The sequence below is a fragment of the Podarcis raffonei genome, chromosome 5 (genome assembly GCF_027172205.1).
Source record: "Podarcis raffonei isolate rPodRaf1 chromosome 5, rPodRaf1.pri, whole genome shotgun sequence".
In the NCBI taxonomy this organism is placed as follows: Eukaryota; Metazoa; Chordata; class Lepidosauria; order Squamata; family Lacertidae; genus Podarcis; species Podarcis raffonei.
In genome coordinates, this window is record NC_070606.1 from 76,829,162 (window position 1) to 76,851,123 (window position 21,962).

At 43.0% G+C, this 21,962-nt stretch overlaps 1 long non-coding RNA gene across 1 annotated transcript; it reads left to right on the forward strand.

Moving 5' to 3' along the window:
* Positions 1 to 481: 481 nt before the first annotated feature.
* LOC128414637 (uncharacterized) lies at positions 482 to 12,276 on the forward strand. The gene is made up of 5 exons (XR_008330699.1): positions 482 to 645; positions 907 to 966; positions 1,239 to 1,347; positions 2,404 to 2,493; positions 10,542 to 12,276. It is a non-coding gene; the product is annotated as an uncharacterized LOC128414637 (long non-coding RNA).
* The last annotated feature ends 9,686 nt before the right edge of the window (positions 12,277 to 21,962 follow it).

Here is a 21,962-nt window from a genome sequence, read left to right on the forward strand (position 1 = left end):
TTCATTTCCCCCCCCCCCAATATAGTCTGGCCCTCCACAAGGTCTGAGGAACAGTGGACCATCCCCCTGCTGAAAAATTTGCTAACCCCTGGGTTAAATTGATGTCTTGGAAGCATGAGTTGTTTGGCAGTTGTGTTGTGAAGGAGACACATACTGCCTTATTAACTGGCTCTGCTTTTTGGAGGGAAGGCATAGGGTCTTCTCTGCCCTCTTGGTGCTAGGAAAATGGATACAGTCATACCTCAGGTTACAGACGCTTCAGGTTGCGTGTTTTCGGGTTGCTGTATTTAATCCAATTGTTGCCATTATCAATGGAAAGTTCACCAATTTTGCTGTAGTTTTGAGCAGGAAGGCCTGCTAGCCTAAAGAAAGGCACAACATTTCCAGTGGTTCATTTGTTGAGGGATACAGGAACAGATTTGCTCCATAAAGGGATACTTCGATCGCAGTGGCACAACTGAAGCCTGCTTATCTCGCACTCTCTGCTGCTCCTGCAGGCAGCTTGCAACAGCGAGGTTTTTTTCCCCATGCGGTGCATCTGAGAGACAGCTGACATCCTTGGCGAGAGCTCTGCTTTCTGCAGCATCCCCCTCCCTGTACATAAAAAGACACAAGGAGCAGTGGCAGGGCTGACAGAAAGCCAAGGTAATCTTAATATTTATATCAGATGTTTCAGGGAAAGGTGGAGGGATAGCTAGAATGTCAAGAAGGCAGGCTAAGGTAATGCTGAGAGAGAGCCATTGAAATGAACATGGAATATATTCTTTCTAAGACAAAGGGGCTGGAATACAAAGAGCAGGTTTGGGCACTAGACAGGGAGACTAGTGCTGATGGAATGAATGAATGAAAAGTTTGGGGTGCAACTGAATGTGTTGTAATGTTTTATTTTCTTTGTTTTTATGCCAGGTGCAAAATGTTGGAGAGAATGTTCTGATATTCAAAGCTGGAAAGGATTCTGTTTCCCAGGTGACAGTTACTAACATGGCTATTTTTTTTTTATCTCCTCAAGAGAGAGAGAAATAAATAAATAGAAAATACGTGTTGTATTCTCCAACAGGGGCAATTTCATTAAGACTATGTATTCTGGCGGTGGAGTGTGTGTGATTTCCTTATTTTCCCACTCAATATACTGGACCTGCAACTGTTATTTCCTAGCATTGTGTAGTCTTAACTGGGTCTAAAGGATGGGGCATCTCTTCCTAATGTATTAAAACTCTGCATGTTGTACCATATGTCAGGCTTACATTCTCCATCCTAGCCACCAGCAAACAGAACTATTGCTGCAAAACCTCATGTCATGAAGCACAGTGCTAGTCTGGGGTCTGACGGAATTGCAAGGATTCAAAGGTAATATTCCAAACAGACCCAAGTCACTCATGATTGCCCAGCCATAACATTGCTAAGTCCTTTGCAATTGCTCAATGACTGTCTAGCAAAAGGTGTTAGATTTGGTTTAGAAAGAGGTTGCCATATTTCAGGTGAACACTGCTGTCAATCCATGACTGGCTTCAGATTGTGACTCAGGCATTTCACAAGCATCTTCTTCATGCAGAGATGATGACTGGCAGGTTTTCTACTATCCTCCCTGGGAAGTTTCACAAAAGAAGCTAGGCTTGATCTAAAGTACACTCAGAAGTCAATTGGAGTTACCCACACAACCACAACCCCCCCCAAAAAAACTTTTTTATGTTTTCACTTGAAAATAATACCCTTTGATATGCAAATTATCTCCCTCCCTCACCTCCAGTGATTTTTGTTCATTTCCTCCAATTTGCCATATAGTACAAGGAAGGAAGCAGAGAGATTAAATGATAGGATTAAGAAAATACAACATGCATGTACAAGAGAAAAGATTCATCTGCCAGCCAAATTATTGTTTGTGTTTTTCAATGAGGACCATTGTGTTTACTGGCTAGTGTTGCATGTTCTTCTATTGTGGGCTGTGCACAAAACTCACTCTTGTACAGAATTCCTCCCCCCACCCCAAGTTTGGTGAGCCAGAAATTCAAAATTGGATGGAATAAAACTTTTTGCAAATACTTAGTAACTTGCAGAACAAGCCTATACATTCATTTCCCCCCAGTTTGGTGTCCTCCAGTTCTAATTCCCATCAGTCCCAGCCAGCACAGCTTTGGGACTTGTAGCACCAGATTGGGGAAGACTGTTATACACATTTGGCCAGAAGGACGTCACACCATGTCATTGAGGTTTACACCCAGGAAGGTGTGAGTCAGATTGCTGCCCCAAGGATTGGCAGGATCACATTTTGATGGCATGCTACTCTCTCAATCTCTTGGAGCACACTTATTTGTTGAGAGACCGTAGGGTGCAACCACACATCATTTTTACAGCACTAAACATTGTTCATCTCTGTGTTTTTTCCCACTTGCTTACTCTATGTAGAGGGGGCGGGGGACATCTTTTCCAGCATCAACAGGCATCACTATGCCCCAGTGACTCAGCTCTCAACAAGAAAACAATATTTCCGCAGCAGTAAGTTTACATTTTTATCCTTACCCAACTAATTGTTCTTGACTGGTTTTGGGACCCAGGCTTACTGTTTTGGTGTGCTGTTTAGCAGGACATCTGAAAATGTGTACCTGCATGCATATATTGGTATCCGCACGGCTGATAACCTCAATTGTGTAGAGTTCCAGATGGTTTTTGGTGGGTACCAGCACATGCACTTCTTTTCAGACCGCAGAATAGGTGCAAGTTGGAAGTACGAGTTAAAGGGGTTGCCACACCTCAGCTTAAAAATAACCCTAAGAAATACATCAGCACCTTAATTATATCTCTATTATGCAGGGGCAGGCCAAGATGTTTTGGTAACTGAGGCAAAACGTCCCGTCCCACCCCACCCCCCTGTGATGAGGGTGGGTGTGAATCTCTGCAAGAACTTCCCTGCAATGAGTCGTCTCTGAGGGCAGGGTGGGGTATAAACCCTGCAAAGGCTTCTCCTGCTTTTTCTGGTGGGTAGCAAGGATCCAGAAGGGCTTTTCCTTAAGGCAAAAAAGAGTCTCTGTGAGAGGGAGGCATTCCTCAAAGCTAGCTTTGCTATTGGTCTCTGTCCACCCTCCCTCTTGCAGTGAAAGGAGACCATTCTGTGAGGCTTTGCTGCTGGTCTCTCTTTACCCCTGAAGGTGGGGGAGACCAGCAAGCAAGGCTGTGCAGCAGAATACCATGCCATTCTGCCACTGCTGCAGCCTCCCTTACCTGGGTTGTTTCTCTGGTGGTGGCAGAAATGGTGGGGTGAGTGAATATGGCACCCTCAACGAGGAGAAAATTTGGTACCAGACTAAAGGTCCATCAGTATCCTGTTTCCCAGGTGATGGGCCATTCTCTGGGAAGCCCACAGCATCACATTTATTATTTGTTATCTCTTTTTAATTAATTAATTAATTAATTAATTAATATGTAGGTGATATGAAATGCATAAAAACTAAAACAAGGTTAAAACGCAACAAATATACAATGAACACATCCAGCATAAAAGACTAAAATGCCAGTTGCAGCAACAAAACATTTTAACACATAAGAAAACTAAAAACCGCATCTCAAAAGAGCTAAAATCTCATGGGAGCTAAAACCAAGCAACATCAATTAGAAGAGACTAATATCAAAACGATATTAAATTATTTTAAAATGATATTAGAAGACCCGGGGAGTTGGGTGGGAAACACACTTTTACCTTGTTCTGAAAAGGTCACGGTAGAACAAGCCTAACTATAGGAAGCTGGGATAATTTACCCTATTCCAAACTCCTTCCAGCAGCCTCTGGGAAGGGCTACTTCAGGCTGCGCTGACAGGTGAGCATTGGCTGGAGTTCTGAGGACTGGGCCCCAGGTCACTCAGCTGAATGGTGTTTGGAATAGGTGTAGGTCTCTCCTTGACCTTCACCCTCACCAATCCCATGAAAAACCCCTTTGGGAGGGGACTTAAAGCCCAAGATTGGCCAAAGTCCAAATTGTCTCATCCTAGTGGATCTTGGTTTTCCATTATGCTGAAAGGTGGGTGCCCAGCAAGCCCCTCTAGGGTGTGTGTTCCACAATTGGGGGTAACTGCCAAAAAGGCCATCTCCTTTGGTAGGCATCCTCCATAGTTTAGATTGAGAAAGGCCATCACATTGAGGTAGTATGTAGCCATTTCAACCAATAGCCACTGGTTTCTGTTGAGTGGGATCTTCAGCTTCACTTGGGCTGGACGGCACCCATAACAATCCATTTCAAATGGAAAAAGGGATCTCTCTTGGTATCTCTCTATCTGTATCTGTCTTTTCTATTAAATTATTTTATATATATATATATATATCTCAGAGACATCACCTTGCCAACAAAGGTCCGTATAGTGAAAGCTATGGTTTTCCCAGTAGTGATGTATGGAAGTGAGAGCTGGACCATAAAGAAGGCTGATCGCCAAAGAATTGATGCTTTTGAATTATGGTGCTGGAGGAGACTCTTGAGAGTCCCATGGACTGCAAGAAGATCAAACCTATCCATTCTTAAGGAAATCAGCCCTGAGTGCTCACTGGAAGGACAGATCCTGAAGCTGAGACTCCAATACTTTGGCCACCTCATGAGAAGAGAAGATTCCCTGGAAAAGACCCTGATGTTGGGAAAGATGGAGGGCACAAGGAGAAGGGGATGACAGAGGACGGGATGGTTGGACAGTGTTCTCGAAGTTACCAGCATGAGTTTGACCAAACTACGCTTGGCAGTGGAATATACATACACACACACATATATAATGTGTTATTATATATTTTCTACATGACAGTAGTACTTCTGTTTATTTCCTACTTGCGGGAACTTGACTTTAAAACAACAACACAAAACCCTTTCGTTAGGCAAAGGAGCAGTGCTCATCCTCATAATACAAGCATTGTAACCAACTGCTTCTCATGCAAACCACTCTGTCTAATGCAGACCTTTCACTCGCACAAGATAATCTATCTTCAAAGCTATAAATCCAGGAGTCTTCAGCCAATCAAGCTGCGTAATTGGTTGAACATTTACAAACACTTGATAATTAAATTTGTGTTAAACTATATAAAAGGATTTATGTCCCACTTCTTCCAGATTGTTTTCCCCCTTTTCATTTTGCAAGAGTGAGCAGCCTCTTTCGGAAATTCCTTCTGCCTGATGCATCATTCAGGTGGTTAGATGCATCACATTATGTCAGTAATGTCACATTAGTAGCTCATTCCACTATAATGGGCTTGACACATCATTGGAAAAGCATATCAAGACTCCCAAATTTCAGACAGCCATGTCTGCTTCATAACCAAAGGGCCTTAATGTGGTGGATTTTAATTAGACTCAAGGTTTTTGGTGTTGATGGTGGTGTTTTTGTTAAGCGGGAGAGTGAGAGAGAGCAAAAGAAAGAGGCAAGATTTGTTTTGTCTTGTTTGTTTACACACACATACACACACACACATGGTAAAGGTGAAGGACCCCTGGATGGTTAAGTCCAGTCAAAGGCGACGATGGGATATATATAAATATATAAAAAATATTTACACACACACACGCACTGTGTGTGTGTGTGTGTGTGTGTATATATATACAGTGGTACCTCGGGTTAAGTACTTAATTCGTTCTGGAGGTCCGTTCTTAACCTGAAACTGTTCTTAACCTGAAGCACCACTTTAGCTAATGGGGTCTCCTGCTGCCGCTGCACCGCCGGAGCACGATCTCTGTTCTCACCCTGAAGCGAAGTTCTTAACCTGAAGCACTATTTCTGGGTTAGCGGAGTCTGTAACCTGAAGCGTATGTAACCTGAAGCGTATGTAACCTGAGGTACCACTATATATGTGTGTGTGTGTGTACATACACACACACACACACACACACACACATACACACACACACACACACACACACATCCTGGTTCACATGTGGTTTGAAAATTATGAAGTTTCCCTTGGAAAATGATGAGACACCAAAAAAACACTTAATTGCTCATTTCAGATTGTATGTATATGTATTTATGGGTGTGAAAATATTATTCATTTCATTAAGGTCATTTGTGAAACAGAGCTCCATGCTAAACATTTGCTCAGGAAATTTCATGTATTGCAGCAGAAGCACTGGCCAAAGTGACCTGGGCCTTCACCATCTTTCTGGTTAATGTAAACACTTGCTGCCCTTTATGTGCTGTACTCATTTCCGGAACATATAATCTTCACATGAACAAGATGTGCAACTTCCTTCTTTTGCATGCTAACTAGAAACCTTGAAAGAGGATGAGTTAGCTGAATACCTTCCCTTGTCACTTGTGCAACAAAGGCAGCAGTGGAAGGGCAAGAAGTGGTGTTTTTGTTTTGTTTTGTTTTCTGGAAGAGATTAGGGCTGCAATCTTAAACACACAATAGAGAGCTAGCCCCGGGTCATCTGCAGTGGGCCACAGATCACTTGACCCTTCCCCCCTTCTTGAAACTTATTTCTCCCCTCTTTGCTTCTAGGGTGGCTGGACACACTTCAGTTTGCAGCCTGGCGACACCCTAGTCGGCTACCATCTTCATTTACCAGAAGCATCTCTATGTATAAATTTTCCTATGGAAATGTGCATTATGGGCCTATGTCTCAGTGTCTTAAGTCCCCAGAAACAACCCTGTGGCTTGTTAATATCACTTGCTAATATTATCAGAAGGGACGAGAGAGAAATCAGTTAGCATTTAAATGTATTCTTACCTAATTCTCACTTTCCAAAACAATTAGCAAACTGAAACACTGAAATTTGCATGTCTCCAATTTTTACAGTGTAATGTGTGCAAAAATGCAGTAGAAGAAACTGTGTATGTCACATCTATAAGTAAAAATAACACAGAAGAATGCATTATATTGGCGGGAATTGCTTTGCCAAAATGTGTATATTATTCACAGTAAACTGCTAGTGAATTTTTGTGAGGTTTTTATTTTCACAAAACTTGATGTGGAAAGGTTTAGAACCAAACTTCAGTTCGGAATAAATAACAAAATTTTGATTGGAGAACAATCAAAACTGACATATTTGTCCGCCTCTATCTATCAGCCACTTATACCTGCTTGCAAAATATTTTTACAGGCCTGCAGTAAGAGTCCTGAAAAAATGAAGAATGAACTAATGTAAGGAAATAATGAAAACATAGTATGCTTCAGGGATGGGGAACTTTTTCTTAGACCAAATATGGGTGCAGCAACACATGCAAATGGACTAGATAACCCTCTGGACTCCTTCAAACTGTGCAATTCTAGGATTCTATGAAGTAGGTCTGGTTTAAGAGTCTGGCCTGGGAAGAGGGGGTGTGGATGAGAAGAGATGTGGTTTGGGGAGAGTCCCAAGGGCCAGGTAGAGAAGACTGGAGGGCCACATTTCATCCCCGGGGCTGGTATTCTCCATGCCCTGGAAAATTGCATTAATTTTTCATGGATAATTTGGGACAAATACAACTTATCTACTGACATTGTACAGCATAAATGTTTTACAGTGGTACCTCGGGTTACATACGCTTCAGGTTACAAACACTTCAGGTTACAGACTCCGCTAACCCAGAAATAGTGCTTCAGGTTAAGAACTTTGCTTCAGGATGAGAACAGAAATCGTGCTCCGGTGGCGCAGCAGCTGGAGGCCCCATTAGCTAAAGTGGTGCTTCAGGTTAAGAACAGTTTCAGGTTAAGTATGGACCTCCGGAACAAATTAAGTACTTAACCCGAGGTACCACTGTATATCACTCCCTGTTTTGTGTGTGAGAGAGACAGGGGGGTGGGGAGAAGGAGAAAGAGAGAAATAGTCCAGTGAAAAAGTTCTACAAATAGAAAGTGTGAGATCCTTATTTCTCCAGATGAGCAGGTATTTATACAAACAGTCACACCACCAGATAATAGAAGTGAAATTACTTACTTCCTCAGAGGCAGGACAAAAGTGGTCACACAATCAGTGCTCCCTGTGCTCCCTTGGAATGTGGAAGAGGAATGAATGAAAGTCTACAAAGAGATTGTATTTCCCAATTAGTTTCTATAAAATGCTATGATGAACATCAAAGATGACATTTTCTCAAAATCTCATGAGATACCAGTGTAAACTTACCACCTGAATGGCATGGTAATTGCAACATTCCCACCCAAAAATGAAATTTAGAACTTAATGCAGAATATTTGCTTTATATTTGTGACATAATTCTAAAGTATAGTAGAAAGCAGAACATAAGAAACCGAAAAGTTGAATGCCAGAGTGATTTCTTTTTTCTTTTTTTCTTTTTTTAAAGAAGAAGCTTTCATGTTGACCTCTACTCTCTAGAAAAGTAAAATCTGTTTCACATCAGAAGCTATGGGGACAGAAGAATACATGGGAAACGAATAGTCATGGCAGTTTATAGAGGACCAGTTAGGTTTCCTGAAATCCAGGGGGATTCATGCCGTAAGCAAAGAGCAACAAACAGCAGGTGATAGGAAGGATTTAAATGAAAACAAGAATACTTTGAACTCAAGATGCTTTCATTCATTGTCTGCACATTTTCCAACCAAAGGGTGCATTTCAAAAACAAACAAGCACATGATACGAAAATGAAAGGAGAAGAAGTGAGAAAAACTGTACATCCCAAATGTTCTGAGTGCTAATAAGTGAAGTATATGTATATGTATATGTACTGTATATGTATATTTATATGTGTGTGTATGTGTATATGTATATGTATGTATGTGTACTTATATATCTATATATTCCTGTGTGTGTACACACACATATATACACATATATATCAGAATATATATAATATTACACATTATTATAATATAATATAATATAATATAATATAAATCACTCCTTATTTCTTTTTTATACATTCGATCGTTCTGTATTTTAAAGTGTTCAATGCATCATAAAAATGGGTAAAAATATAAGAAAGTCTCTGAACACACACATACACACACACAACATTATATGTCCCGTGGCTACAATACAGGTGACATCAAGTTGACCCACGCTGGTTCAACCTGGGTACCACCACCCCAACCCCTAGTCACTATCTGTCCACCTAACCTAACTCATGGAGCTGTTGTGAAGGGCTGGAGGCAGAACCATGTACAATACCACGAGCTCCTTGCAGTGGAAGGGTGGGTAAAAGAACAACGAAGCCCTTATCAAGAAGGTGCACCAAATAAGGGCTGTAGCTCAGTAATCCAAACCTTGGGAGCTCCCGGTTGGGCTAGGAGTGTCCCCTGCCTGAACGCTCAGAGAGCCACTGCCAGTCATTGTCACTCAGCTGTGTCAAGTGGACATTGGGAAACAGGACAGAAGTGTTGGCGTTATCGCCAGGGACACTAGCACAGTATTTCCCACATCCAAATGCACCCTTCTTTTCACTGGTTCCTCTGAACTGCTGCCTCAGTTCAGTGGCTCTTGGATTCCAGCTGTAAATGCATTTGCTTTTTAATTTTCTAACATCCTTTGGTAAGAGATTAAAGCCCCTAAGACTCAAGGCCTCCCTTCGGAATTATGGGTTCTCTTCCAGTATTTCCTATCAAATGCAAAAGGCTATAATCCTATAACTGTTTAGCCATTTACTGTAATCTGATGCCATAAATCCAATCAAAAACCCATTTCCTTTCAGAATTTATGGTATAGATTTGTGTAGGGTTTGAAAAAAAAAAAAACCCTCATGGGCGGAAGGGCTTACTTATGCAAACTGGATAATTTAATATTGTCTACATTAAAAAAAAACACCAGCAATCCCTACAGTATACAAAAGTTTTATGGACCTGTTTCAATGCTGTTCTGCATTCCTCTCCCCGCCTTCCTAATATATATCACTTTCCTCCATACTGAATGTCTCCCAAACAGCAGCCTTTGTCGGCATTGATTCAGAACATCATCATCATCTGCAATGAGGTGATAACACCTGTATTTATATCTGCCAAGGGACTGACTCTGGACGATGAAAACAGCCACCATCAAAAAGTATAATTCTTTGCCATGGGCGTATATCAGCATTTTTCTTAATTATTTTTGACAGTTTATCTATTGCACGATGAGCTTTCACAAGTGACAAAAATAACTGGGGTAGGAAAGGACATGTTTTATGAGCCACAGTCAACAAAACGCATTTCCTGTTAGATATTCCCATTAGAAATCCGGAGAATCTATATGGAGACAAAGAAATAGTACACAAAGATACAAGAGGGCTGCATTTATCTTTGCCAAGGTACTGGTCAGCTTCAACATAAAAATAGCAGTTGCATCAGGGATAAGCCTAGCCCTTCAGACTTTGTGAGGAAGAGAAGAGGGGTGAAACTTGAAAGAGTTCAGAAAAAATAATATATACATCTTGCAAGCAGTAGCGTAAGGGTTCAGCTCTTCTTAGGTTGTATGTTGAGAACTTTTTAATTGGATCGAGCCCATGATCCATCCTATCTCCATTTATGGTCCGTTGCAGATGCTAGAGAAGAAATGTAGAAAACTACAAGCCAGGAAACAATCTCATGCTCCTTGCTTTCTGGTTCAGTGACAGCTCCAGCAATAAAGCCCCATATCTTAGAGCATAACTGACTCTTCTGTTGCTGCAGCAGCTGGAGAACAAGGTACATCTCTGAGGGATTCCTTGTACTCTGCCACCAAACAGCACCACATCACAACTTCCTCCTTGCTTGTGACAGACTCTCATCTGGAATACATGTATCAATCTTTGGGAATTAACAACTGATTATCATTCTTTGTGGACCGGAAAGACTTTTCATTCCCTAGTGAAAAGCAACAAATTAGCAAAGAGAGGTCTCCTGAAACACAGTTGCTTCTAAAGTCTAATTCTACGTGCACAGTCAATCCTATGCATATACCCCAAAGATATTGGGTCAGACAGACTGAGGGGTTGCTTGTTCACACAGTCAGTTTTGTCTCCACGCAAAGGCTCCCTGAGGCTCCCTGGGGATGCATTCACACACAGCAAATCTCCCATACGGCCTGGAATCTCGACTGATAACACTTGCACTTTTTTAGCGGCAATTTCTGTAATCACAGCAACACAATTTGCAGCTACCGTGATAACAGGAATCATTCCTGAGAAGTAGCAGCTGCCTCCATTGAAAGCTCGGTTAATATGAAACATTCTCTGCATGATGCATCCCTGGAGAGCATGGTGGAGAGACAAAATTGACCGCGTTGACCTGCCTGGAGTCAGTTATTTCATTTCAATACAACAGTTTCCTTTTTAACATGTCATGGAAAACACGGAGTTAACAGCATTGACTCTCTCACTCTCTCTTCCCGTCTCTCTCTCTCTCTCGCACACACATACACAGCAATTTTGTAATACTTTCCAAACTAATATTATCAGACAGACCCTTATGTCTCTGACCTTCTGTTCTCAAGGCAATCCAAAACAAATCTGATCGCTATAACAAATATTTTCATACGTTCCTCTTCTGCAGAATCACAGGGTTTGCAACATTTTCTTTAATGAACAGAGAGTGGCAATGGTTGCTGTTTCTGTTTTTTGTTTTTAAAGCGGGAGCGAGAATAAGGAAAGGGGGGTTGAAATGGCCGATCGCGTGGCTGTTATCGCTTTGGGACAGTGGGGAAATGTGAACTAGGAAAAAGGCTGAAAGTGATCCAGCAAATGTCAGTTATCCCAGAAGAGAAGATCCATGGGCAAACTCACAAATGTATGTTAACCACTCTATGTCTTCAAGACACTGGTTGCTCACAAGCCACAAGATTAGAATCATGTTGGGGGGCGGGAAGAGACAAGGCCATTGACCCTGTCCCTTCCGTCATATCCTTGTCTCCTGTTCCCACTCCACACATTGTAGAGTGAATGTCTCCTGCCAGGAGCCTGCCATACAATCACCCCCCATTGTTCTGCCTGGACACTGAGGTCCATTGCCGAGGGCCTTCTGGTGGTTCCCTCGCTGCGAGAAGCCAAGTTACAGGGAACCAGGAAGAGGGCCTTCTTGGTAGTGGCACCCGCCCTGTGGAATGCCCTCCCATCAGATGTCAAAGAGAAGAACAACTACCAGACTTTTAGAAGACATCTGAAGACAGCCCTGTTTAGGGAAGCTTTTAATGTTTAATAGACTATTGTATTTTAATATTCTGTTGGAAGCCACCCAGAGTGGCTGGGGAAACCCAGCCAGATGGGCGGGGTATAAATAATAAATTATTATTATTATATTATTATTATTATAATCAGGATTCTAAATTGCACAGGAAGAATACATGTGCAGAGAAGGTAGGGTCGCCTCGCCTCAAAAAGGATATTGAGAAGTTTTCAGAAAAGAACAACCAAAAAAACCAAGGGGATGGAGCAACTCCCCTATGAGGAAAGGTTGCAATATGTGTGTGGTGGTTCTAGGGGTTGCTCATGCATAAATCGACGCCACACCTGGCTGGGTTACCTGGGTGAACCCTTTCTGTCCGGACAGCCACTCACCCGTGGCTGTCTCAATCGCTGGCAGAATCCGTCAGTGGGCGTTTCTTGAACTTCTTCCAGCAAAGAAGCTCTTTGACGCCTAGTCGCCGCCTACTCTCCCTGCGCGGAAGCCTTCTGCGCAGGGAGGGTGTGGGCAGCGGAGGACCCGTGCTCTCCCCGCTGGTCTCCGGCGAGGAGTCATGGAGCCACCTCGCCGATTCCCCCATCTGCCCCCCTTAGAATCATAGAATCATAGAGTTGGAAGAGACCACAAGGGCCATCGAGTCCAATCCCCTGCCAAGCAGGAAACACCATCAGAGCACTCCTGACATATGGTTGTCAAGCCACTGGTGCTACGCTGAATTCCTTCCCCAGCAGATGGGCTGCTTCTCTCCCTCCCGGGACGCTCTCCTGAACCCCTCTGGAGCCCTCCCTCTCCCTCGGGCTCCGATGGCAGTTCCCTGACAATGTGGGACTTTTTAGTTTAGAGAAAAGGAAAGCAAGTGGTGATATGAAAGAAATTATATAATGTTGCCTGGCATGGAGTAGATAAAGGTTCTCCCCCCCCCCATAGAATTGTAGAGTTGGAAGGGACCACGAGGGTCATCTATAGTCCAACCCTGTGCAATGCAGGAATCTTTTGCCCAACGTGGGGCTTGAACCCACAGCCCTGAGATTAAGAGTCTCATGTGCTACTGACTTGAGCTATCCCAGCTGGAGCACTGGAATTCCAATGAAGTTGCAGGTTTCCCACAGGCATCTGGCTGGCCCCTGTGAGAACAGGATGCTGGACTAGATGGGCCATTGGGCTGATCCACCAGGCTCTTCTTATGTTCTTGAGGATCTTCACAACAAACATGCAGCCCCCAATATGTGGGGAGCAGCGGGGGCAAGTAATGAGGGTACGATGGAGAGTGCTGGGCTAGCTTGTGCCTCATGACCCCATGAGGGGGATGACAGCTGAAGAAGGCTCTAACAGTGACTCACATCCATTATGGATTGGTGGAACAATCAGGTAAAGGACCCCTGGACAGTTAAGTCCACTCAAAGGCGGCTATGGGGTTGCGGCGCTCATCTAACTTTCAGGCCGAGGGAACCGGTGTTTATTCACAGACAGCTTTCCAGGTCATGTGGCCAGCATGACTAAACCTCTTCTGGCGCAACGGAACACCATGACGGAAGCCAGAGTGCACGGAAATGCCGTTTACTTTCCCTCCGCAGCTGTACCTATTTATCTACTTGCACTGGCGTGCTTTCAAACTGCTAGGTTGGCAAGAGCTGGGACAGAGCAACGGGGGCTCATTTCATCATGGGGATTCGAACCACTGACCTTCTGATTGGCAAGCCCAAGAGGCTCAGTGGTTTAGACCACAGCGCCACCTGTGTCCTGTTCCCCATGCACAGAGTGAACATGCTGAGAAGAAGATCTGAAAGGGGCTTGACGTGTTCCCATCCATGGGCAGAGGTCAAAAGAATGAGTAGGCCTCTCCAAAGGCAGCAGAGCTGGTTTCCCTTTTGAAGGAAGTACAGTGGTACCTCGGGTTAAGAACTTAATTTGTTCTGGAAGTCTGTTCTTAACCTGAAACTGTTCTTAACCTGAGATACCACTTTAGCTAATGGGGCTTCCCGCTGCCGCCGCGCCACAATTTCTGTTCTCATCCTGAAACAAAGTTCTTAACCCGAGGTACTATTTCTGGGTTAGTGGAGTCTGTAACCTGAAGCATCTGTAACCTGAAGCGTCTGTAACCCAAGGTACTACTGTAAAGTTATGCATATTACCATCTAAAGATGAGGGATCTGAAAGACCATTAAGCCCAGAAAAACAGTAATTGCTGTACTTCCCAATGCAAATTAACACACACACCATGCCCAGAATTTCATTTCAGTGTAACATTGTAAAAGATGGAACAACATATTTGAGAAGGCAAGGACAGGGGGTCATTTTTGGTGCCTGTTGTATCTCACAAAGCTGCCCCTGAGAGGCCATGCTGCATAGCTGGAGACAGCTGATTCCCCCTGTCCATTGAATCCCTACTCCCTATGGGAACTTGACTTGTCCGCCAGTTAGGACAAATATCAGCTAGTTAGACCTCTGATGGTGCTTTTGTGGATGGAGAAACATGCCCCATGGGATGCTTACAGGAACTGCAAGTGAACCATATGCTTCTGTCAGTCGTGAGAAACATCTTTGATAAACTGAAATACTTCTAGAAATTGCTACAGTAAATGGTCATTATTCTTAGCTCTCCATTGAAAAATGATACAGCCTGAAGTCAAGAAAAAGAAGGAAGCAGGGGGGGGGGGGAGCCCACAGGCTTCCCAGTGAGAAAACCCCTTAATCCTGACTACAGTATTTAAAATGAAATTTACTTATCTCTTACACAATTTGAACAGCGGCTTTTTAATTACGGCTGATTGTTAAAGGTGATGTTGTGCAGCCCTAAAGATTTAAGATGAAGACATTCAATTGCTGGAACACATCCTCTGGTTACCAGTACTACAATCGAAAGCCCATAGCTATCATAGCAGAAACGATCGTATAAAAAAGCATTAAAAAGCATTTATTTAAGTGAGAGCAAGCATGGAATCCTTCCCAAGAGCGTGGGGGTAGGGGTGGAGAGGGAATCTCTGTGTGTGTTTTTGGAGACACAACAACAACCAAACCATGAAATACACAGTTGAAACGTTTGGGATCACTGTGAAAAAGTTCCATGTTCACTTGTTAAATAATGTTCCAAGGCAGTCTAAAGCATATGAATGGTTCTTTCACAGGTCACAGATTCCATTCAGTTGTTGGACATTGTTATTATCCGACCGAAATAGACAGTCCTAATTAATATTCTACACATACCTGGGAGAACATTCTTAAGGAATCCATCTTCTGGTGGCTTGGGTATATATATATATATATATACAAATGGAAAACATTGAAAATTGTGACTAGTTAATGTACTGTAAACACAGTGATACTATTAAAAGTTTAATTTAATAAAGATACTACCACTAAATAGACTTGTTTACCCAGTTTTCCTTGTCTTTTACTACCCAACAGTTCTACCACGTATATTAAAGTTGAACTGTGAAGTCATTTTGCAAGTAATTATATTCTTGGCACTTTTCTGAACATAATATAACAATTACCACAGCAACCGCATTTTTATTAGGCTCCTCTGAGGGAGAAGCGGATTACTAGAAGGGACAGAAGGCGCTTCTAGACAATGCTAATATTTGCTCTATATCAGATGGAGGAAGCAGCAGCCTGATATAAATTTGGATCCACGTTGGAAGGACAGCCATAATTCTGCATGGCAATTCCTGCAAGAAAGAGCTGATACAGGCAATACATTTCAGAGACATAGCAGTGCTCTTACAACACCTCTTCTTCCTCTTTCGATGCTTCCAATATATAGAGAGAGATAGTGTTGTACTTGTTGTTTTCTTGGGGGGGGACCATTAATTGTGTTTTTGATAACACAATTAAAATATGAAAATCAATAGTACACATTCATTCCCCATTTTTTAAAACAACAACAACAACAATGTCCCCAACAGTATATAAGGTTCTACATTTTCTTGTAGCACTGCTGAGCTGCACTTATCATACTTACGCAAGTTGCAGGATTGGGGCAATTGTCATAGGCCTTATGGAATTGGTGGAAGGTTATCCAGTACAAATGAATAAAAATTTCAAAGTAGCCTTGATTATGTAGGAAGTTAATTCTCTGATGAAAAGTTAGCATGGGGAGAATTCTAGACCTCTGGAAAAGCCGCTATTAAAAATTCCCAAATAAGTTTTTTGTGCAGTTTTCGGCCCACAGCCCTTCTTCTCTAATTGAATCGAACTCAACAGCACCTTCTCCTTAAGAGGTCTAACTAACTTTGTAGAGTTGAGAGTGTCAATAGGAATATGGATAGTAGAGGCATAGAAAAGTGCCTTGTACCTAATTAGTTCAGTAGCTCTCTGGGATTTCAGGATTGGTTCTTTCCCAACAAAATACTTCTTCACACAGAGTATAATGGAATTTCCCATTAAAAGATATAGGCCTCATTTGCACTATACATTTTAAACATTATCCTACCATTTTGAGCAATCATGTCTTCCCCCAAAGGATCTTGAGAACTGTAGTTTGTGAGTTGTTAAGGAGAGCCCTATTCCTCTCACAGCTATAATTCTCAGAGTGGTTCAACAATCAACCCTTCTTCCCAGTGAGGTATGGGAATTGTAGCTTGTGAGGGAGTAGGGCTCTCAGCAAACAAACCGCAGCGCCCAGAATGCTTTGTGAGAAGCCACAGCTGTTTAAAGCGGGATGATACTGCTTCAAATGTATACGGCCAATAGGGCCAATGGGATAGTGACCAACTTTGTTTGCTTTAAAAGCAGACTGGACAGATTCATGGAGGTGGAGAACAAGATCAATGGCTATTAGTTACAATGTCTACATCAGGGGTCAGCAAACTTTTTCATCAGGGGGCCGGTCCACTGTCCCTCAAACCTTGTGTGGGGCTGGACAATATTTTTTTTTGGGGGGGGGAATGAACAAATTCCTATGCCCCACAAATAACCCAGAGATGCATTTTAAATAAAAGCACACATTCTACTTATGTAAAAACATCAGGCAGGCCCCACAAATAACCCAGAGATGCATTTTAAATAAAGGGACACATTCTACTCATGTAAAAATACGCTGATTCCTGGACTGTCCGCGGGCTGGATTTAGAAGTCGATTGGGCCGGATTCGGCCCCCATAGTTTGCCTACCCGTGGTCTACATATTACCTCCAGGATCGGAAGAAATATGCCTTTTAATACCAGTTGTTGGGGCTCGATAATTTGGAGAGTCCTGTTGCACTCATGTCATCCTTGTGAGCTTCCCACAGACATCTGGTTGGCCACTGAAAGATCAGGGAGGTGGACTTGATGGGGCTTTGGTCGGACCCAGCAAGGCTCTTCTTATGTTAATGTATTTCTGCTCTCATGGTTGATCCCTCATCAGCTCAGCCACAGTGGAAGAAAGACAAGAGGCAGCCACTCCTGATTGGTTGTCCCATGTCCAAGACTAGCCCTGTCATTAGCCAAATTGAACCCTTCTCCTCAGGGAGCAGATGCTCAGAGGCAGCTGTGACTGTCCCTCAGCTGTTTCCCTCTGGTGGAAGAGAGAGCTCTGGGTCCCACTTGGTCTGTTTACCCCTGCAAAAAAACAAAACAAACACCCTCCACTATTTCTGTTTCTCTGAAGTGTGACAGTGGATGTTGTCCCATTGCCAGTGTTGAAATATGATTCAACCGTCGGCCCAGTTGGCGTCTGTACATACAATAGGCTGCCATCTTTGGCGTTAGGCAGCAAGATATGTTGGGCCAGCCCAGTGTATGCCTGCTGCAAGAGGGAGACTGCTGGAATCTTATTGGCTTCCCATGCCCTCTTCTAGGAAGCACACAGAGGGAGAGACCACTTCTCATCCCTTGCCACAGCTTCTCTACAGTAGTGTGAGTAGCAGATGGAAAAGGTCAGACCTTTCTGTTTTCCCTACTTTGAACTCTTTTCTACCACTGATGTCAATGGGGTTTTATTAGCTGCTAGAGTGGGCCCTGTTTCAAGTGGTACCCTGAAGTGCCCAAAAGGTGTGACAAGTATTTTAAAAGTGTTCATCCTAGGTCTCTGTGAGTTTGTGTGTGCATTTGGATGTACCTTAGGCAGTACAATGTCTTGGTACAGCACTGCTAGCCATCTCGAGCATCCTAATGCCCCTATCTCTCTGGCCCTGGGGACTCTCCCAAAGTCACACTCCTTAGCTGCACCTCATACTAACCCTGCTTTTTCTTGAGTGTCTTCTCTTTGCCTGTCTGGAATGTGCCCTTGAACATGGATAACACCTCTTTCCTCCCTGGATGGAGCATAGAGAGGAACATAAAGAGTTTGTGCACTAACTAGCCTACAGTGAGTGTAAAATTTGCATTCATTGCTCTGTTCACATTTGCCCTTGCCATGTGCCCCTCCCAAAAGACTACCCAGAAAAGAATGTGCCCCTTGGGTTGAAAAAGGTTCCCTATCCCCGATTTAAAACATGTTGTACATATATTTTCTGTCTTCTTATGTTCAGCATTTATACATAGTACAGGACCTTAGACCATAGACCACATGCTTTCATTTGCCAGGACTAAGAAGTTTGTAATTATCTAAACACACACATACACCCCCCCCCCAAATCTGGAATACAGGGAGGACAGATTACACGTTTAAAACAGATAAATTGATAAAGCTACCATGAACAAAAACAGGAGCAAAATTTGGCCACAGCGTGGTTAATAATCAGTTCTGCGCTCCCACTGTTTTAGTACATTTAGAATTCAGGGCACTATTGCACAGCAATGCCTCACTGTTGTTCTCATCTTACATTTCTGTATTGCTTGCATAAATGAATGACAGTGTATGACTAATTATCACATCTATTCTCCATGCATGCATGGAGGCAGTATTGTGGGTTACTCCCACACATAAATCCTCCATTGTCAGTGGCAGGCTAGACATTATTTTAATCTACAGTATGAAGCTATTTTATTAGAGCAATAAGCCCACGGCGGAGAGAAGTACCTCTTAACAGAAAGGCAAATATCAAACTATCTGCCCACTAAAATACTTCGGCGTATGGCAGTTCAGCTGAACGATTACTGCCTGAAAATGGCTGTCAAGTGTTTAGTATTTACACCATAATATGGGGAAATGCATAAAAAAATCCCATCAAAATAAATAGGCCCATTTATTTCCAAGACGTAGAGGGAGGCTAAGTTTCTTTGTCCTGCCACTTCAGAGTCCCTTGATAGCATTTTCACCATCTTTATTGTCTCTTAGATATAGATCCTCCACTGCGTAAGTATCGGAGAAAGCTCCTGGTAACAAACACCTAGACATATAGCAGATGCATAAGTGCATCTTGGGATAAATACATTAAAGACAATTAACTGCCATCATACTCCTCAATTACAATTTCACCCGCTCCTGTAGTGTACACCTGTGGCTTGTTAGTGACGCAACTCATCTTTTAAAGCAGCACGATGGTTCAAAGGTGGCTGTGCAAAATCTGTGCTTCCTTTGCTGCTCAAATATCCTTTGAATACCTGTTCAAATAAAAGGAAGAAGCACAAGAAATTAGCGTTACCCAGCCGTTTCAGAACAAATCACTTGGCAGTCATAAGATTCGTAGAACCGGAAGGTAGTCAATTTTGTCCTCTTCTTCATGGGTGCCTAGTCCATGACAATGAGACTTTATCATGTGAACTGCCTCAAGATCTTTTGATGAGGACCAGTATATAAATCCAATAAATGATAAAATAATAAACAACCACCAGAGGCACCAACAGCCATGTCACAAGGCCCTGCAGGTCTACCTATGTGGCATATCCTCAGACCTTGAACTGACCTCATCCAGACCAGAATATAAAACTTTGTATTTGTGTGTTTCTTTTTTCTTCCTTGTTTTCCTCCCCATTTTCTTTTCTTTGTTATTATTTTGTTCTCTTCAGATAGCAGTTTTGTTTGGTATTTATTGCATTAAATGTTGAAAACCTTTAATAAAATTGAGTTTTAAAAAACCAAACCAGTTATCAGATGCTCCTGAGACAGGAAGGACTGTGCGCCCATTATTCATTGAAGGCACATTTTGCCCCTCAAAGAATTCTGGGCACCAGAGTTTCTTAAGGGTTCCTAGGAATTGTAACTCTGCCAAGGGTAAACTACAGGGGGCAGAATTCTTTGAGGGGGTGGGGAAAATGCTTTCCCTGTGCTTTAAAGGTATTGTGTGTACATGATGAAGGTTTTCCTGAGAACTGCCATGTCCCAGGGATGGGGAACCTGTGGCCCTCCAGATGTTGTTTATTCCTATTCTTTTCAGCCCTAGCCAGCTGAGACCCTGGCACAGAGTCCCCACTACTGGCTTCCTAGCCCAGTGTAGTAAATTTAGGGTTACCACATGTCCTCTTGTTCGAGGACATGTCCTCTTTTTCATGGGTAGAGTCGCCATAGCAATCCACAGTTAAAAGCAGAAGTCGGCAAATGTGTTCTCTTCTTTGCTCTTCAAAATATGGCAACCCTAGAAGGTGTCAGAACCTGTGGTCGACCGAGCTCCTCCGAGCTCCTCCGGAATCGCCTCCAACAATTATTAACGATCTGAGCCTTTGATAAGGCTCCAGGCACATTCCCCATTCAGCAGAGTATCAAAGCAGCATGTGGAAGGACGAGATAGTATGAGCTACATGGCTAAAGAGTTTTATTTCTCGCTATGCATTTAACCCCTTGAGGGTCAGTCAAAGGTGAAGGCAACCCTTTGGCCAAATCTGTTTAGATGCTGGTCTAGTTCATTTTTCTGCTAAGGGAAACTTTATTTTGTAGGTGGGAGTACTTGACTCATATCTTTAAAAAGGTGATGTGGAGATGGAAAAGATGCAGAAAAGAGCAACCAAAATTATTGAGGTGGGGTAGGGCAGTTGGAGCAACACTGGGGGCTTTGTAGTTCAGGAAAAAGGGGGAGTAAAAGAGGACATGATAGAGTTGTATTATTAAATAATTCATCATGAGGTGAAAGGGGATAATGCATAATGAAGTGAAAGTGCTCTCTCAGAGATGCTGAAGAGCTGGAGATAGACAAGTACTTCACACAGAAATTAGTGCAACTGTGGAACTCACTCCCACAAGAAATTATGGCCATCAACTTAGTTGGCCACTGTGAGAGCAGGATGCTGGACTAGATGGGCCATTGACCTGATCCAGCATGTTCTTCTTACACTCTTATGCTGAAGTAAGATTAGGTACATGAGAGGATAAGGGACGCGGGTGGTGCTGTGGGTTAAACCACAGAGCCTAGGAGTTGCCAATCAGAAGGTTGGCGGTTCGAAACCCCGTGATGGGGTGAGCTCCTGTTGCTCAGTCCCTCCTCCTGCCAACCTAGTTCGAAAGCACATCAAAATGCAAGTAGATAAATAGGTACCGCTCCGGCGGGAAGGTAAACAGCGTTTCCGTGTGTTGCTCTGGTTCGCCAGAAGCAGCTTAGTCATGCTGGCCACATGACCCGGAAGCTGTACGCCGGCTCCCTCGGCCAATAAAGCAAGATGAGCGCTGCAACCCCAGAGTCAGCCACGACTGGACCTAATGGTCAGGGGTCCCTTTACCTTTTTACATGAGAGGATAAGAGTACTAATCACAATGATTATAGGATCGCTTCAAGATCAACACCATTTCAATACCAACTGCTGAGGAATAACAACAAGAGAGGGGAATCTTGTTTTTGGTTTCCCACGGACAGCAGATTGGCCATTATGGAAACAGAATGCTATACAGATAGGCCTTTGGTCTGATCCAGCAGGGCTCATCTTTTTGACATGCTGGAGAGAGAAAAAGGCACATGGTTTAAAGACAAATGAGTCAAAACAATATAAAAATAGGGCATTACTGTTTCAAACAGGTTAGAACAAACCCAGAATAAGTCAGCACATGAGACCATAATGTAGTCCGTAAGAGTTCACCATAATATTGAAGACCAATTATTTTATAAATTGTAGAATAATCCAACAGTTACAGGAGTATAAATTT